General features: G+C 48.6%; 1 protein-coding gene across 2 annotated transcripts in view; it reads right to left on the bottom strand.

Annotated features, from left to right (window-relative positions):
- SAMD4A (sterile alpha motif domain containing 4A) overlaps positions 1-12,203 on the bottom strand; it is a 222,120-nt gene that overhangs the window by 101,514 nt on the left and 108,403 nt on the right. The window lies entirely within an intron of this gene.

The following is a 12,203-nucleotide window of genomic DNA, read 5'->3' on the forward strand; positions in this document are numbered from 1 at the left end:
ACCTGGTGACGTAACGCTGCCCGAACGCATCCTCCCTATTCCGAATGCACACGGGAAGCCGAGGTGCGCCGCCACGTGCCCCAGGTCGCGCACTAATGACCCCGGCACAGCTGTGAGTGGTGCCAGAGTCCCTGATCACTTGTCTGTGCCAGCCTGGAAGGCCAGGCTGCTATTACAGGAAGTTTCCACATGCCTTCTATTCCTAACTGTGGCGGTAGGCATTGCTGGCCCGCAGGCTTCGGTGGCACCAGCAGGCAGTCACACACTTAGTAAGGCTCTCCATTTAGGACCATGACCACAGCTTGTTTGCTCCAGATATCAGTTCACTGGTTCTAGGCAGTCTTGAGCCTTTTACATCTTACCTCAAAAGCAGCTAACCAAGCCTGCCTGCTCAAGACATCTGGAAATGCAGGTTGGACTCAAGAAGAGTCAGAAATTTAGTTCACACGACCCAAAACTCTGCAGGTGGAAGTAGGAAGAACTCTGCTCATAACTGCGCACAGTGGCGACAGGATCTTTTTATTTTTTTATAACTCAAGCTGGCATTTGCAGTTTTGCAGCATTAGTGCTGAGGAAACAGAAATGAAACTGAAAGGTTGTGTGGGTGTGCGCCTCTGTGTGTGTGTGTGTGTGTGTGTGTGTGTATGTATGTATGTGTGTGTGTATGTGTTGTGTCTCCTCTCTCTCTCTCTCTCATATACATTATACATGTACACAGATACACACACACATAGAGAGAGAGAGAGAGAGAGAGAGAGAGAGAGAGAGAGAGAGAGAGAGAATTATTTTCCAGGTATCTTGATCCTGGTGTGTAAAATGCTTAGGGACAGGAAGCAAGCTGCTCGGAGTAAGACGTGCACGCATGTGTGGAGCAGACATATAACCTTCAGCTCATGGGCTGCTCCACTCACAAGGAACAGACTCCAGGCCCTAAGTAAAAGCCCCAGAAGGCACACACATCGGAAGTTCTGGCTCGTGCATCAAACAACTCATGGTCCAGGAGCTAGAGTGACCAGCAACATCTAAGGTGGCCCAGTTTCTGAATCTACCAGAAACTCCTTCAACCATGTAGTAAATAAAATAAAACTTCATTGTAAGTGAGCCTCGGCTGCCCCCCATGTGACTGTTTTTTGCTGCCTCCTCATGTGACTGGTCTCCCAATTTAGCGCGTACCCAACTCCCAATGACCTGTAATAACACTATTCCCAAATTAGAGCTCTCGATTTGCCTTGGCTTCAGTTCCTCCCTCAAAGCAAAATAAAGCATCCGTTTTCCTATTTTCACATTCATGATGCTCTCCCTCAGAGTTGCCAACTCAAACCCTGCTCCAGGCAGATCGAACCCTCCCTACCCCCCCCCTTTCTTCTTCCTCTGGTTAGCCAAGAGCTCGACGGAAAAACACCAAGAGACAAAAACAAAAACAAAATCAGACGAAAATTCCAAGCAAGTGACATTCAGCTAAAAGAGCTATGATTCACATGCAAATAAAAACCTCCCTGGATTCATTGGTATATGATGCAAGGCCTCCTGGCTTCAACATAAAAAAGGACAGCGTGAAATCACCCTCAATTAAACTTATTCTGGAATACTGGAATTCTCTGGCAGGGCCTTCTCAAGCAATGATAAGACACCCCCAACAGTAGCACGGTGAAGTCAACTGGGTGGAAGCCCAGGACGGCCCCATCTAAGGCTGACAGGCCATTGAAGTCCCCAACGGGAATCCTGCGTTCACTTGTCCCCATCCATCCATTCATCCATCCATCCATCCATCCATCCATCCATCCATCCATCCCTGAACCTCCCGTAGCCTTGAGGATATGTGGTTGGGGTGGGCCTCCATGGCAAGTGCTCCCTTCCAAGCAGACGACCAGACATGGAGGACCACGGTAAGACATGGGACTCAGTATCCAGCCCAGGATGCTACATTATAGCCCAAGGAAACATGTCAGCCACACTCTGGATAGAACTCCCCAGCCCTGCACAGAATCTCCGTCTAAGCTCCAGGCTATCAGCCTCTGAGTTCAGGCTACAGACAGTAGGACATCCTACCTCTTCCCCGTTCCCCGGGGGGTGGGGGGTGAACGTTCATCCGACATGGCTTCCTTTTCTCCATAGGTGGCCTTCAGGGAGTAGCAACTCTGCATTGAATCATGGGATTACAGAGGTGGAACGGCCCCCCCCCCCTTTATTTCTTGCCTGAGAGTCACCTGGACCTGACACTCCAGGCCAAGGGAAACGCCTCCACTGTCAGAGAGCTGGGACTGCAAAGCGATCACTGACCTCTGTAACATTTGCCCACGTAACTGGGGTCCGCTTTACTCATGTGCCACGTTTCCAGCAGCCACAGACCCACCAGGGAAGGTCTCAAATGCCTTCCAGCAGATAAACAGAATGTGCGGCGTGCAGCGGAATATTGTTATTCACCCTTAACAGGGAAGGAAGTTCTGACCCCAGCCACACAACATGTGTGCGCTTCAGTGGATTAAGCTAAAGAGGGTAACTAATGTACAATCCACCCACACAAGCGAGTTTCCTCAAGACAGAAGGATGGATGGATGGAGGTTGCTGGGGGCTGGGGCAAGAAGAAGGGGGACCCACCACTTAATGGGCACAGAGTTCTTGTTTAGGGTGGCAAGAGAATTCTGGAAGAGATTGGTGCAGACGCTCCCTCAACTTTGTGAATATAACTGATACCAGCACTTCACTTAAAATGGTTAAAATGGGTAAATTTTATGTTGTGTATGTTTTATGACAATACAAATATAGAAAAATAAATCTGCTCTCCTTTTCACAAAGCAGCCATTGCCGCCGCCTCCCCCCCGCCCCCCCCAAGTCTGTCTTATTAGTCTAAAATTCACTATCATCACAAAGTTGTTTTTGGAGATGTGATTTCTAGGTGGCCCCGCCTCTTGGCCTCCCTCTTCCGAGTACAGCTGACGTCTCTGAAGACCATGTGCTCAGAGCTGAGCCTTGCACTGGGTTCAGCTGCCCTCTCCCCAAGATCCTGTTCTGAGGCACTCACTTTAACCCCTACAGTGCGAACTGACCACCTACTTTGGCTACTAGGACAAAGGTCTAGGAATTAAAACAAGACACCATCTCCCCACCCAAGGCTACTGTCCTAGACCTGGCTCTGTTCCCCAGATGGCTGTGGGCAGTTGCAGCTGAGAAGCTACTGGAACAGGAGAGGGGCTTGGCTCAGCTCAGCGCCCACTGGCCTTTCAAGAGATTTTCCTATAGCTTCTGGGTGCTGGGCGAGTGGAAGTGGGCAGGGGTCCCGATGGCCGCTCCTCTGTACTCTACCACAAGCCTGAGGTCTAATCAGGGTGTTCAGAGAAGTCTGCTAAGTGGGTGTGCCCCCCACCACGACTGAGCAAAGTGCATACACTCAGGACCCCTCAGCCCATCTGGAAAAGGTTGTAAAGTTTGGGTCACGAAAGCTCCTTTTTTGCATTTTGAAATCTGTTTAAATGAGCAGCCTGGGTGTTGGTCTCGGTCCACGGGAGTCAGCCATTTCCTGAAAGTGAACTGCTCACGCTTTGGAAGTGAGGCAGTGATGGGGGTACCATCTGAAGTGTTGCTAACTCGGTAAATACTGACAGGCATCACACACAGGTTTTCTAAGGAACTCTGCTTCTTTGTCTAGTGAATGGCCCTTAGTGTGGCAACATTTAAAATATTAATTCCTCTCTAAAAGGTGGGTGGTATACCTGGGAAAGGTGAGTGTCTGTGTGTGTGTCTGTGTCTGTGTGTGTGTGTCTGTGTGTGTGTTTCACCTCCTAGCCAGACAAACCACATGCCAACAGGGCTGACTAATTTCTCTACGTTCATCTTTAAAATCTTCTGATTTTCTGTTAATATCAAAGCCAATAATAGGTTGATGTTGGAAAACCTTTTCCAATGCCAGTGTTTTGTCTGGAGTTCGAAAAGGCAGTGTTAAAAACAAAACAAACAAACAAAAAGCCCACCCTTTCTAGGAGTCTTTTGCTTTTGGGATTTGCTAGAGAGGTTCCCAAGAACCTGTCATCTCCTGGAGTCTGTGCCCACAGGAGGAGCCAGGGTGGCCCCACCCTCTCTCTTGTGCTGATCACACCCAGATAAACAGGAGACTTACGCTCCTGTGTGGAACATTGAGACTTCAGTCACCTGGTTTGGAAAGGAGCCCTTTGCCCTGGAGAGTGAAAGCTCAGCTTCCTCGTGATCACTCCTCCCTTAAAAACGATCATGGGTCCCCTTTTAAAAGATGCCCTGCGCTCTCCTTCCCTCCTCCATGAAATAGGTGAGCTACAGGAATCTACACTTCCTGATGAAAACTAGAGAGACAAATAAAGGTTTAAAGAGCTCTAAGGAGGAAGTGGTTCAGTTTGTGTTGGTGGGGTCCTGGGTCGGAATATATTAAGCCAAGAAGTATTCCTGGCGAAGAGCTAAAAAGGTTGACAGAAGGCCGTCCAGGGTCCCAGCCCCCCCATTACCACAGTCCTTTTACCCTTGTTGGAAGCAGATCTTTCAGTAAGGAGTGTAGGAGTAAGGGTCAGTGGTGGCCCTGGGTTGCAGGCTACATGACTCTTCCTGGCCCTGACCCTGCCTGGGCCTCAGACTCACTTACACCAGTGTCTTCAGGCTTCCTCACAGGGATTGCCCTGGGGAGCTCCACCTGCCTGCCTCCCAGGCCAGGCCTTTGCAGGTGTCCTGGAGAGGGGATTCTGTGGAGGAAATGACTGTCCTCTCTAGCCTTCCGTAGATAAGCAGTAGCGAGGCACAGAGCACCAGCAGCAGCTCTTATTCCTTCAGAATGTGGCTCCCCTGAGGAGGGTTGACCTCAGGCAGCATCCTGTGGCGTCTGACACCGGAGACAACAGGCAGGCGACCGAGGAAGCTTGGTTGATCATCCACATGCCAGCAATCTTCCTTTTTTTGTTTTTTAAGATGTATCGTTTTATTTCTCTTATGTGCATGGGTGGTCTGCCTGCATGTATGTCTGTGTACGCTGTGCTTGTGCAGAGCCCACAGAGATTGGAGACGGCATCAGATCCCCCTGAGACCAACGTCACAGAGTGTTGTAAATCACCATACGGATGCTGGGAATCGAACCTGTCTTTTCTGGAAGAGCAACCAGTGCTGCTAACCACTGAGCCATCACTCTAGCCCTGGGTACCAGCAAAGCCAAATACAAGCCACGGGACACCCGCAGCCCCTGGCTGACCTGTGCTGCTAGTGAAGTGGGACTTTAGTCTCCACATCTCTCCTTCAAGGCTTTAATTTGGTGCGTGTTTATTCTCTACTGCATATTTTTATTTATTTTTTAATGTATCGTTTGAAATAATAAAGCCATTGAGCGCAGATCCAGACAGGAACATTATGGAGACTTGACCCTTTAGAATCAGGGGCCGCATAAGCAGATGCTTAAAATTCAGCCACTAAGCCGCAGGCACTATGAACACGGTCACCAGGGTCTGGCACATATCTGAGATCCACAAGAGGAGCCTTCAGTGGCTATGTGCAAGTTGAGGCAGGTTCGGAACTCTGGGCCCAGATAGGTCCTGTCTCTGTAACATGGCTACCACTGGCCCAAGGGAAGGCTGCGTTTTTCTGCACTGGCGTTCTTGTTTGCAGGCCTAGTCTGGGAAGACACAGGGCCGTGTGGGAGAGAACATGGAACAAAACACCAAGAGCAAGGCACCGATGTGGAAACTGAGCAGCTCTCGTTGCCTCTTGAGCCACGGGTGTCGGCACAGCTTAGGACTTTCCCTCTGTGGATTGGTTTCTCCAGATTCTTCCATGCGCACCGCAGAACCCTGCACCCCTGCGCATGATAGCAACATGGTGGTGTGTAACGGGGATCCTTCTTTCGTGAGAGATTCGTAAAACCACATGCCCCCTTCCATCTCTGCGCTTGTTTGAGCTGTTCGCCCTAACAGTCCCCGCCAGACCAGCCTGTAACCGTAGGTTGCACGTTATAACAACATAACTATTATGTGGTCTCTCTTCAATAGCTACACACTTCCTCCTGAGGCAGAATATTACATATCTTCCCAAATCTTTCCCCCTTCACTTCGGTGTTTGTGTTATTGCTCATTCCTGCAGCTTTTCTTCTGCAATCTCGAATCTTCCTCTCTCTCTCCCACCCTCCCTTCCTCCCTTCCTTGGAGAAGCTCTGCTAAACTGGCTCCTTGCACATGCTGTATTTGGCACTCCACTCATGCTGCATGAAGTCAAACTTTTCTAAAACTACAGGCATCCCCCAAACCGAATGATGGACGCACACAGCCACTGTTAGCCTGCTTGGGGCTTAATTTCGTGTCTGATGAGCTAATAACATCTATTAAGTGGGCAACTGTGTTTTTAAAAGTTTGCAAAAATCATTTTCCAAGCATAATTATTTCTCACTTTCTAGATGGGCATGTCCACCGCCTTCCCCTGTGGAGGCTAAGCTGTCACAGGCTGTCTGACGACGGGAGGGCCTCATGGCTTCTTTGATGCTTTCTTGGTTTTTCCTTAGTAGGAAACCCAAACCTTGACAGACATTAGAAATTTAATAACAAACAGGTGAAAAGCAGGTCCCAGCACGTCTCCACAGCAATACAGCATGGAGTTCTGAAAGCAACCGAGCTGTTGCTTGATTCCGGTCTCCCAGCCTCCACAGGCGGGCTGTGAGGGACCTGGGTGTGTCGGGTGAGGAGACATACCATTATGATCATCTAATAACAACAACACTTCCTGGCAACGTCCTCTGAGAAGATTAAAATCATAAGGTGTCCTCCATATGTCAGTGAGTTTCTGAGGTAAAATAATAAGGTTAAAATATGAGGGACTTCATTATCAGTGGCCCTGGCTGCTTTTACGCTTTCTTAAAACCTTAACACTGGAAACCAGCAAACATGCTGACATGCAGATTTCAGGATTTTTGTCTCAACTGTCACTTTTCCTTTTTCTGAAGAGGGATGTTTAACAAATTTGGATAAATTTAAGTTTGGTAAGCTAATTCCTTCGCCCTCCCCGACCCCTCGCCTTGCTTCAGATAACTACATCAAAGAGTAATCACACAGAAAAAAAACCCCAAAACTCCAACAACTCCAATACAAACTGCAAACATAAACATTTACCTTAGCAAACAGTGCAGAAATATACACAATGCAAGCCTCAGCCCCACACAGCAGCAGCGTAAGCCATTTTGCAAGGCGACCAGTGCTCAGAAGGCAAGCATTTGCCAGTAAGGCCAGATTCACTAAGCACTCACCATCTTATTGATTTTTTTTGGGGGGGGGGGAGAAGTTTTTTTTTCCCCAGACAGAAAATCTGGCTGTTTTTAATTAAAAGCAACACTGCTTCTGCATTGTATATTTCTTTGTGTACAACCTCACAAAGCCCAAGAAAAGGCAGAACGACTTGAGACAAGCCCGGGAGACTTCCTAGCAGATATAGAACAGGAAGGAACAGGGGAGGGGGGGTTAGCACACGTCGCGTGTGAACTGAAGGGAGGGGATGTGGCCCTGGGGAACTGTAAGCCTCTAGCTCTTCCTTGTTTGGACGCACGGATTTGTCCCACCATCGTCTGCTCCCGAATGCCCCGGGTTACTCCAGAGCTTGTCTGAGACCTTCTTGGCAAACCCTGAAGGAAACACTTCCCTCCAAACTTTCTGAGGCTCCGGCTGGATGTGGCTCAGAGGACAGAAGAGTGACTGAGAAGAAGCCAACAAGATGGCAGGTGTTTGGTTCAGCCTTGCTTCCTGACTCAACACAGGACTTCAGGGACAGAGCACAAGGTCCTAGGTCTGCAACTCTCTCTCTCTCTCTCTCTCTCTCTCTCTCTCTCTCTCTCTCTCTCTCTCTCTGTCCCTGGCTCTTCCCTTTCCCCTTCCCCTCCTCTTATACTATGGAAGTATGTTTTTGTACCTTTCTGTGTGCATGAGTGTGGAGCCCAGAGGTCAATGTTGAGTTTTTCCCTCAATCACTCTCCACAATGTTTCTTTGAGACCAGGCCTCTCGCTGAGCCTGGAGTTGGCAGAAAGACCAGTCAGGGAGCTCTAGGTATCTTCCTGTCTCTACCCCTCAGTGCTAGGACGACAGGCACATGTCGCTGTGTTCGGATGCGTGCCACCGCATCCAGTTTTATGCCTGGGTGCTGGGGATCTGAATGCAGGTATAAGGATTCTGGTGGATGAGCCATCTCCCTGGGACTCTGGGAAGGTGCTCTCTTAGGCCTCTCCTACCACAAGTTACTTCCAAGGAATGTTCTGGAAAATAATGCTTTGTGTGCCTAGCAACTCAGCCCTGGTGTAATGATTGGTATTCACTCTGGATAACCTTTTCCGGGGCTTTTTACTTCCTGTGGGCTAAATGTCCTCTGCTATGCAGGCCTCATGGTGTCCCCTGGCACGTGGCTTTTCCTGACATCCCACAGCATCTGGGTATGGGGGGTGCGGTGGGCATGCTTAAGCATTCTTGATGGCAGATGGGTATTTTTAGCACTTCTAGAAAAGATTAGACTGTTTCTCATACAATTCATTCCTCATAATATTAGCACTTATGTCTTAGGAGCACACAGCAGGGAGCTATTGTTGGAGAAGACAGGAGCAGAATAAAGTGCCTGGGTTATAAGGGATATGTGCATTCTCTCCTGGGTTATAAGGGATATGTGCATCCTCTCCTGAGTTATAAGGGATATGTGCATTCTCTCCTGGGTTATAAGGGATATGTGCATTCTCTCCTGGGTTATAAGGGATATGTGCATTCTCTCCTGGGTTATAAGGGATATGTGCATTCTCTCCTGCTGAAAATATCTTCCACACACCAACCTTCCAGCGAGCTACTCCAAAATATCCCTACTCCAAGGGGCCACAAATTCATGAGGATCACCAAAATCCAAGCTTAAACGTTTGATCTGCTGTCTCAGAAAAGAACGGGGAAGTCCTATCTGTGATTCACAAGTTCAAACACAACCTAACGAAAGACACTGTCCTTGCTGCCCTTGTTTCTCTCTGCTCTCTGCCTCTAGACTACTGACCACGCTTACACCTCACACAGCACAAAGGCAGGGGGGGGGGGGGAAGGAACGGCCTTTGAAGCAAGCTTGCGGTCAAAGTTAGAGAAAAAAGAAAATAACATAAAGGGTTGTTATCGTGCGGGATTTCAATGTTTCCACAGTGTCCCCATAGACCTCCCGCAATACGGCAGGAAGGTCACTGTCATTGGCCCCTGTCCTCCGCTGATGCAGGCCTTCAAATTTCATCCCAAGGGCACTGATCCACACCCAGAGCAAAGCAGCCCAGCCATCCTTGGGGACACAGACATGCCTGGAAGAATCTCGACAGGTTTTGTGTCGGTCCCCATCCTACACGTTATCATTAAAGCACACCCCTCTCCTGCCAGCTTCACCCGGCAGACGGTCCTCTCTTAAACCTTAAACATCAAAACCCAGCAGTGCTCTGCTTCTGTGCGTTTTCATGCCTGAAGGCCCCCGTACCATCTAAAACTTAGGTTCACATTAATTTCTATACTTTCCCCTTATTAAACTTTTCTTTTTTTAAAATTCATTTCTTTTAAAATTATTTATATTTTTATCATTAAACTTTTTTTTTAAAGATTTTATTTGTGTGACTGTTTTCCCTTCGTGTATACCTGTGTATCATGTACGTGCCTGGTGCCCTGGCAGGTCAGAAGGCATTGGATCATGTCAACAGGGGTTACAGGTGGTTGTGAGAGACCTTGTAGGTGCTCAGAGTTGAAGCTGGTTCTGTCTCTAAGGGCAGGAAGTGCTCCTAAGCCCTGAGCCATCTCTCCAGCCCAAATGCTGCCTCTTGTTATTGGAGCTTGTCCCTATACTAGATAGATATGTGTGGGTTATAGGTAAAAATAGATAGATGATGGATGTTTAAACAGATGATAGATTGATTGGCTGATAGGCTGTGAATTAACTGCAGAGCATTAGAGACTATTTAAAAAGCCCTCAGATACTAGAGTAAGCCCCAGCGGACGAGTTCAACAGACACAAATACCCTTCTAACAAAACATTCCAACCTAGGAGAAAATTTCCTTCTTCTATCAAGGACAAATATTTGACTGTACTTGAAAAGCCAAATTAAAACAGGGCTGTGGCGCTGGCGCATGTGTGGGGCATGGAGGGGAGCAAGCCACCCCACGGAGGTGTCCCTTGCCTCGTGGCGTGCAGACTTGGACTCGGAGGCTTCTGCTCTGTTTCATTAATATTCACATATCCACCCGGTGAGCGCTGTAGCTGGGCACCACCATTTCCATCACAAAGCCTCCAAAATGCCAGGAGTGAGTCACCCATTGTGCAGTCTGGGCAGCGCACTGATTTTCTCCCTTAGCCAGGCATACATCCTGACAAGTGGCGGGAGAAAAGCTGAGTGAGTCAGCGTCAGGAATAAATCCCATCAGGGAACCTTGCATGGAGGAGCTGGGGTGGGGGGTGGGGGGAGAGAGGCTGGGGGAGGGGCTTGGGGGAGGGAGAGGATGCTGGGCCTTTCTTTAACGTTTTGCTGTCTTTAAATAGAAACACTCAAAAAACCTACTTCATCACATAGAGCAAAAGAAAATTTCAACCCAATTACTACAAACTTCCTCACTTACTTGCAGTGCTGGGGAGGGAACCTGGGGTCTCGTGTGTACTAAGTAAGCACTATGCCACTGCACTATAGTCTCTGTTCTGGGTTTTGTTTTGTTTTGAACTTTTTATTTTGAAACAAGGCTTCTTGACCTTGTTTTGTAGGGAAGGTGGGGCCTGAATTTCAGGTTCTCCTGCCTCAGCCTCTCAAGTGGGGTGACAGGGTTTTCACGTTTTTATACTGTTGCTAAAGTCAGAAGGGAAACATAGGGAAACCTGTAACACTTAAAGTTACAGGTGTAAAGACACAGTCTGGCCTGTGGAGACCCCTCAGCGCCTCATCAGGGTGCTGGCATGTAGGCTCCATATCTTTTCAGCCCAACGCTGTCTTGAGAATTTGCTCAGCTATGCATGAGATAAAGGCTTAGAGCATTGTAAGCCCGGACCACAGATTAAAGAATTTAGCACATTTCACAGGCTAGAAATTTCCTGATATTTTGAAATACCAAAAGTGCTTTAATCCTAGCACTTGTAAGGCAAAGGCAAGCGGATTTCTTGAGTTCGAGGCCAGCCTGGCCTACATAGAAAGTTCCAGGACAGCCAGGGGTACGTAATGAGGAAAAAAGAGGTAAAAGGGGACAGGACAGGACTCCTAGGTACGGAGGTGGGAGGGTTATTGTGGGTATGTGGGAGAGCGCAGCCAGAGGCAGGGACATCTGGGGGAGTCCAGAGTGGATGTGACCAGGCTGAGCTGGGCCATGTGGGAGAGGGAGAGGGAGAAGGGAGAAGAGAGAAGGGGGAACCAGGTGAAGGAGCCAGGAGGCCAAAGGTATAAAAGGGGCAGGTAACCAAGATGGCTGGATTATATAGGGGAGAGCCTCGAAGGGAGGGGCAGCCCAGCCCCTGGCCTGGAGAGCGCCTGGTAAGAGATGTGGGGGTGGTGGTGGTGGTAAAGCCAGTCGTACCCTGTAACAGGTAGGGACTGAGGGATGCTGGGAGAATATGGAGGCCAGGTCTGCTTTGATATGTTAAATAGGCACCTCAGCCATTTGTCCCGGGTTTGAAACTTAACAACTGCTATTTGAAACTAGCATGTTGAAACTAAGCGCAATCATGAAAACCGGAGAAATACAAGTAGAATCAGGTCTTTAAAGCCGTCAGGAGTGGGTGGTTACCGAGGGTGACTGCTAAGAGCCTGTGCAGCCCTCTCTTCCAACACAGACCTAGCATGGCGGCAGCAGGTCCTCACTTCAGGCTACACTCAGCTGTCTTGTCTTTCCTGGTATTGACACATGGGATGGCCTTTTCTTTTTTTGTTCTTTTTTTTTTTTAAGGGTAGGGTAGCCTCCAGGGCTTAGGGATGACTCAGGGACGAATAGATCACGTGAGCTAATTTAAGGGATCCGCTCAGCTCTTTTTCTAACTTTCTACATTGAGATGAAGGTCTGTTCAAAAACACTTAAAAAAACTGATTTCTCTAAACCTTGCAAGCAAGGACTATCTAGCCCGAGTTTTCCAAACAGTTGTTACCCACGTGTTGGCTGGACTCGATGTCCCCCAAAACCCAGAGTTATCAAGACAGGACCATTAAGATGGCCTCATTTTGCACCAAAGTGTGACCCGCTAGCCTCACTTTCCT

This window comes from Acomys minous (genome assembly GCF_964271855.1).
Source record: "Acomys minous genome assembly, chromosome: 9".
NCBI classification, from domain to species: Eukaryota; Metazoa; Chordata; class Mammalia; order Rodentia; family Muridae; genus Acomys; species Acomys minous.